Genomic DNA, 8,258 nt, shown 5'->3' on the forward strand with positions numbered 1-8,258 from the left:
CCTGTCAGATTGGCTAAGATGACAGGAACAAATTATGATGAATGTTGGAGGGGCTGTGGGAAAACTGGGACACTGATACATTGTTGGTGGAGTTGTGAAAGAATCCAGCCATTCTGGAGAGCAATCTGGAATTATGCCCCAAAAGTTATCAAATTGTGCATACCCTTTGATCCAGCAGTGCTACTACTGGGCTTATATCCCAAAGAAATACTAAAGAGGGGAAAGGGACCTGTGTGTGGCAAAATGTTTGTAGCAGCTCTTTTCATAGTGGCTAGAAACTGGAAGATGGATGGATGCCCATCAATTGGAGAATGGTTGGGTAAATTATGGTAAATGACTGTTATGGAATATTATTGTTCTGTAAGAAATGACCAGCAGGAGGAATTCAGAAAGGCTTGGAGAGACTTAAACCAACTGATGCTGAGTGAAATGAGCAGAACCAGAAGATCGCTGTCCACTTCAATACTATATGAGGATGGATTCTGATGGAAGTGGAAATCTTCAACATAAAGAAGATCCAACTCACTTCCAGCTGATCAAAGATGGACAGAAACAACTACACCCAGAGAAGGAGCACTGGGAATTGAATGTAAAATATTAGCACTACTGTCTATCTACCCAGGTTACTTATACCTTCAGAATCTAATACTTAATGTGCAACAATAAAATGGTATTTACACACATATATTATATCTAGGTTATACTGTAACACATGTAAAGTGTATGAGATTGCCTGTCATCTAGAGGAAGGAGTAGAGGGAGGGAGGGGAAAATCTGGAAAAGTGAATTCAAGGGATAATGTTATAAAAAAATACTCATGCATATATACTGTCAAAAATGTATAATTATAAAATTAATAAAATAAAATAAATAAAAATTTAAAAAAAGTTTTCTCAAGCACTACAAAAAAGTATAAGTTGTCTTGTTTTATAATTTATAAAATATAATAGTATGTTTATTATAATTTGAGTCAAACATCATATTTTCTTTTTCTTTATTAAGATCCACACTACTATTAAAATACTCCCCTTCATCTACTATTCAGTCAGTCTTCTCTAAGTTTTCCATGTTCTATTTTCATTGTATCTTAACATCTGGTTATTTTGTCTTATTATCTTGGATACCCTCTGTAAACCCTGCCGCTATTTAAAATATTACTTTAAAAATCTTCTTGGGGCAGCTAGATGGCCCAGTGGATAGAGCACCACCCTGAATTCAAGAGGACCTAAGTTCAAAGTCAGCCTCAGATATTTAACATTTCTTAGTTGTGTGTGATTCTGGGCAAGTCACTTAACCCCAATTATCTCAAAAAAAAAAAAAAAAAGAAAAAAAAAAGAAAAAAGAAAAGAAAAGATTTCTTGAAATTAGGCATCTTAATTCCTTTTGTTGTTGTTGCTATCTTCTAATTTCATTGCATTTTATAGTTATTATTGAATTATCATTGGGATGTCCAGGAAGGACAAGTATCTCTAATGAGGGCTTGCTGAGTCCTTTTCAGAGCTGTTCATCCATCTTTGGTTTCTATCTGGCACTCAATTCTCACCTGTAATTTCAAGAAGTTGTAGCATGTAAACAGCCAAACCCCAGTAAAATACACTCCGAATGTAGGCTAAAGTAGGTGGAGGGTAACTTGCAGACCTTAGGTCTAAGTTTCACTCCAAGAAGAATATAGATGTTTGTAGCCGATTTGGGTGCCATGCAAAAAAGTGGAAAATAGAAATCTGTAGATGTTTATCATTTTTAAAAAATGACATCATTTATGTTTTAAAATAAAATAAAAATTAGGGCTTAGTTTTTGAAATAACTTTTCAACTCAATAAGTTATATGTCAGATAAAAATTGTTCTAAGTTGATCAAAGGGCATTTCTTCACTGGAAATCACCTTCACTTTCATGAGAAAGAAATCACAGGATGAGTTAAATGTAATAACAATAATAAATAATAATATTTCAGAAACTCAGCTCAAATAACACCATCTCAAGGAAAATTCTCCTATTCATGAATCTTTAAAATGATCATGTAAAATGATATATGTGTGTATAAGTCTCTTTGAAAAACAAAAAGTCACATAAAAATAATAGTAGTAGTGGTGGATGGTGATGGTAGTGGTGGTCCTAACACTAGCAACAATATAATCCTTAGCCTAATGCTTGAATACATGTTAATCAATAATTGTATAATGATCAAATCATCTAAGTTTTATAAAAGATATATATTTTAGAAATTCCAATAAGAGTAAGATAATTGAATCTTCAAAAAAAATCACAATTAGAAAGATATATTTTCATTAACTAACCATTTATCTTTTATGTGTTTATTTATTTATTTATTTTATTGAGTCAAAAAAATTACACATTTTAATATGGTTCTCCCATTCTGAAAAACATAATTTTGTTTGAGAGACTGAAAAATAGAACATTGAATTGTTACATATATAATACATATAACCATTTTAAACTTACTTTGTAAGTCTCCCAGCTTAGGATGAGTATTGTGACCATTTTTGAAAATAGTAAAGAAAAACAATGAAAAAGTCATCCTAAAAATCATAAACAAGTGATTTTAAGCTTTGAAAAAAGATTGAAAATGGATCATTTAGTGAGTAATATGTGATGATTTAGAAAGTCAAGTGATGATTACAGATGATCACTAAAATGGGTTCATGAAGAACATGCTAAATTACATCTTTTAATATTCTTTAGATCAGAGATTTTGTTTGTGGGATATTTCTTCACCTCATACTGATTACAATCCTTCAATTTTTATTTATTATGTTGTAATGAAGATTCATTCCTTTGGGGAATAGGCTGATTGAGGAAGAGGGCTTCTAAGTGAGTTTCTATCTCTGAAATATCATGATTTTACAATCTTTGAAAATGGGAGAGAGAGATTTTGTTTATTTATTTCCTCACTTCACACTGATTACAATCCTTCCATTTTTATTTATTATGTTGTAATGAAGATTCATTCCTTTGGGGAATAGGCTGATTGAGGAAGAGGACTTCTAAGTGAGTTTCTATCTCTAAAATATCATGATTTTACAATCTCTGAAAATGGGAGAGAGAGATTTTGTTTGTGCGATATTTCCTCACCTCACATTGATTACAATCCTTCAATTTTTATTTTATGTTGTATTGAGGATTCATTCCTTTGGGGAATAGGCTGATTGAGGAAGAGGACTTCTAAGTGAGTTTCTATCTCTGAAATATCATGATTTTACAATCTCTGAAAATGGGAGAGAGAGATTTTGTTTGTTTATTTCCTCACTTCACACTGATTACAATCCTTCAATTTTTATTGATTATGTTGTATTGAAGATTCATTCCTTTGGGGAATAGGCTGATTGAGGAAGAGGGCTGCTGAGTGAGTTTTTAACTCTGAAACATCATGATTTTGTAATTTCTGAGAATGGGAGAGAGATAGAGACAGAAAGAGACTTTCTAAACCTAAGCTGGTGATGGTGATCTTTGAAGAATCTCCAACGTTTCAAGAGGCTGACTCTCAGAATGGGGGCTTTCACCTATTACTGAGAACATATTCTACAATTTCCCAGCTCACTGACAAGTCTTTGCTTAGCTCATGAGACCTGGAACATGACAAGGTGGCTGCCACATCATGGTGAGGCTTCCAAGAAGCAGTTTAATGGAGGGCTAATTGCATGCTTAATTAAATTTCTTTCTATTGTTATTGTGAATTTTTTTTTAAGCCTCTCTCTGGGGAAAAATATTTAGCTCCCAAGAACAATTAGGAGGATAATAGCATTTCTGTGTATCTGATTTTGCAGCTGTATTTTTAAAATGAAAACATTTAAGTACTCCTGCAGAGCTCCCCAAAATAGCATCTTTTCGATCTTGCTGTTTATAAGAACCTTTAAATGTAATCGAATATTTAGTAAATACAGCAACATGTTTTTGCCTTTTTAAATCTCAGTATTGTCTCACTGATGCACAGATGGTGGATTCACAGGATTTCAGAGTTGGAAGAGAGTCAGAGGCTATTTAGTCCAATCCATATCTGAATGATATCCCCACTCTAAAATTTCCAGGAAGTCATCCTCCACCTGCTGCTTGAAGATCTTGAAGGAGCAGGCGGTACACCATTTCATACATGTTGTGGTGGCTCAGATTGTTCAAGAGGCTTCCCTATTTTGTATTTTTTTTGTCTACTGATATCCAGCCTAAATTGAACTTCTATCCATTACCTGTAATATTCTCTTCTCTAAAATATAATTATTCTCTGGGAGCAGGTTTCTTGGGGAACTTCTGGGGGCAGCCTTAGTTTCAATTCAGTTCAATAATCCCAAATGTATCCAGCAGTCCAAATCCTTTACTGCCTATTTCCAAATCTAATCTCCTTCACTCGGGGCTTGGCTAGTTTTCTGGAGGCCTTCCGGACCTTGGTTTCTCCACAGGACAGCCTGCCACCACTTCTCTGTCTTCCTTCCTTCTGCCCAAGTTGTGAATCTCCTTAACTGAATCCTGATTCTGAATCTCCCAAAGTCCTCTTTGGCCCTGAGAGTTTCTTGCTTATATGCTGTACACTGAGTACACACCAATCATTACATCACTAGGAAACCATTATTTGTTGTAGGATGAAATCAATGCTAAATTGTCTCCTCAATTTCACTCGGTACCTTCTTTCAAGTTCGGGCTATAACATCTCCTTGTAGGATCAGATCAGTCATACTGAACCATGCTCAATTAGATATTTATTGTCTTTATCCATTCCAGTGACTTAGCACCTTGTAAGAATCCTAACAATTACCCCTGACTAATCCTAGGGGACAAAGAGAACATTAATAATCCTCCTTCTACATGAGGAATCTTCAATTATTCAAAGAAAGATAAAACAGTCTTAACCTCTATTCCCTAGGATAAACATCAAACTTTCCTCAGTAGATTGTCACATGACATAGACTCAAGATCCAAACATGCTGGTAGCCATTTGTTGGACACATTAATGCCCTTTGAAAACTGTGATACCCAAAACTGATCACAATATAATTTGTTTTTGGTCTGGACCAGAGAACAGAAAGACTATCACCTTCTTATTTTGGGGAAGTTAATTAATTCAACCCAAGATTACACCTATTTTTTTTCAGATAATGCTGATATTCATTTTGAACTTGAAGTCCAATACATCCTCAGCTCTTTCCCGGGAAAATCATCTAACCATACCTCTTCCATTCTATATCTGTGCAAAAGCTTGAGTTTTTGAACCAAATGATTTTTTGAATTTCATCTAATTAGATTCAGTCCATGATTTTGCCTGCTGAGATATTTGAAGATTCCATCTCTGTCACTGAAAATATTAGCTAGGGCTCCCGGTCTTGTACCCTTTGCATAATTGGTGAACTGGTGATTCTAACATGCTACCCACCACTGGGCCAAGCACAGATTTTTAAGACCCTCCACTGGAACATCCTTCCCATATTGATACTGACGTGTTAATTAAAACTGCTTCTTTTTGAATCTCACAATTGAAACAGACCTTAAGCCATTTAAAAGTATGATAATTTATTCTACACCTCACCATCTTCACAATAATAATGTAAGATAATTGAAAATCTAGGTTAAACATTTCTGTAGCCTTCTCCCATCTACCAGTTTAGCAACGCTATCAAAAAAAGAATTAGGTTAGGTTGGGTTCATGGGTGCTTAAGGGTTTCAAAGAATGTTAAAGGACATTTAGTTTAACTCTACTCATTTTAGCAATCCCAGTTTTAGGGTCTAGGCTACATGGGCAGCCAGCTTCTTTAATATAGCTATAGTTGACTGTTTGCTGTTGCTTGTACAGAATACCTCATTCCCCTTCCCAGTATTTCCCTGACTTCCATGGCTTCTTTCAGATCTCAGCTCAAATACTACCTTCTTCAGGAGGTCTTCACTTTCCTCAACCACACACTCTCCCATCCCCAGGTACTGCTAATGTCTTGCTCTCTGATATTATCTTTCAGATTAAAAAAAAAAAAAAAAAAAAAAAAAAAAATATATATATATATATATATATATATATATTTTTTTTTTTTTTTTACAATAACTAAATAGTTCAATGATGTCTCTCCCTTTAAAATGTGATCTTACTGAGGAAAGGGAATGTATCTTCTTATATCTTCAGTAGGTATCCCTAGGCCAGGAACAAAAGCAACACTTAATAAATACTTAGTGACTGGGGGCAGCTAGGTGGCGCAGTGCATAGAGTGCCAGCCTTGAATTCAGGAGGACTTGAGTTCAAATCTGGTCTCAGACACTTAACACTTTCTAGTTGTGTGACCCTGGGCAAGTCACTTAACCCCAGCCTCAGGGAAAAAAAAAAAAAAAAAACAAAAAAAAACAAAAAACTTAATGACTGACTAATTGAATGCAAGAATAAAAACTACTTCCCCAAAAAGTCCTTAATATTTTGAGTTTTATGAAAAATATCATTAGATCTCCTAAAGTAGTGGGTACCCTTTTACCAGAGTTTTTCAAGAAAGGGAGATGAGTTAGGTAATTCCTAAAGAGCATTCAAGGACCAGAATCCAATGGTTCTGATACACAACGGTCTCATATAATTCCAATAGACTTGTCCATGGCATGTCTTCTATCAGTCATATTTAAGTCAAAGTAAGCTATCTAATAAAATTCAGCTGTATTCATGGCACATAGCTGTTCAAAAGATTTCAATGGTTCCTATTTTCAAATATATTCCAATCCCCTTTATCCAATATTCATTCCTTCTTGTTAAGTTTGCTCCAAATATACCGCAGGAGTCTTAGATAATGATCCCTTATAAATGTCCTATATTCTATCCAAAATGAACTACTTGTCCAAAAATCACGTCCTCCACTCCCCATTTTATGATTTTACTTCTATTTTTTCTCATATGTGAAATTTATTCCCTCAACCACCTCTCCTGCACAACTCCATTGGGCTGGCCACATTTGAATGCCAACGTACACTTGCCAAAAAGATTATTTTATCGAGAATTCACACAGGATAATTCTTCACATGATGATTAGAAAATGCAATAAAAGGGCATTCTCAAGGTCTCTCTTAAGAACTTTGAAACTGATTGTGTGGCATGGTTGATACAGGCACAGGCCCACCTAGCAGGACAAGTATTGTGGTCTGCGAGTAAAGCAGAATTGAAGTAACTCAAAAGAAGCATGACATGCATAAATTTAGAGAATCCCACTCAAATATTTACATGGAATATTTGCATCCAACGTTTGGTTGAGAGTTCCAAGCTTTGATCAGCCATAGTTGGACATGCTGAAAGTTAACTCTAATATGGAGATATTATTTTGATCCTCTTCAAGAACAAAGGGGAACAATGAGCAGTGGGGCACCAACTGTGTTCCAACACATATGCTACCTTCTTCAAAAAGCCTTTCTTGATCCCTCTTATGGATTTTGATCTCTCCACACTCTGAATTGGAGATAGCATCTATATGTCCATCACTGTTCTAAGTACTTTTTTTATTGTTTTATTGGATCTTTTGGTGTAATGTTTAGTACCTTTTCCTCACCATAAAATCCTACTTTAGTATCTCCTAATCTTGAAAAGATCCTATGTTTTATTATTCTTATTATTATTATACTTTTTATTGACAAAACATCTGCACGGGCAATTTTTCAACATTGATCCTGGCAAACACTTCTGTTCCAACTTTTCCCCTCCTTCCCTCCACCACTCCCCTAGATGGCAGGCAGTCCCATACATGTTAAACATGTTAAAGTATATGTTAAATACAATATATATATATATATATATATATATATATATATATATATATATATATATATATATATATATATATACACACACACACACATTTACAGTTCTCTTGCTGCACAAGAAAAATCAGATTTAGAAAGGTAAAACTAATCAGGGAAGAAAAACAAAAATGCAAGCAAACAACAACAGAAAGAGTGCAAATGCTATGCTGTAGTCTACACTCATTTCCCAGTGTTTTTTCACTGGGTGTAGCTGATTCTGTTCATCACTGAAGATCCTGTATTTTCTAAATGTGAAAGAGCCTAGTACTAGAATTAATAAATTCTATTAAGCTAGGAACTTGGCAAGTATGATCTTGACAACAGATTATATCTGCTTCCTGAGGACTAGCCTGGTTAAAGTACAGAAGATCTCATCACCAGTTGGTTAACTACTAGATAATGACTACTTTTTATATCTCAAACTATGAAGCAATTTTCATGCTAATTATTTGTACAGTTGTCTATCTCCCTTAAATTTGTGGTAAGTTCCTTAAAGTA

The sequence above is a fragment of the Sminthopsis crassicaudata genome, chromosome 2, assembly GCF_048593235.1.
Source record: "Sminthopsis crassicaudata isolate SCR6 chromosome 2, ASM4859323v1, whole genome shotgun sequence".
Classification (NCBI taxonomy): domain Eukaryota; kingdom Metazoa; phylum Chordata; class Mammalia; order Dasyuromorphia; family Dasyuridae; genus Sminthopsis; species Sminthopsis crassicaudata.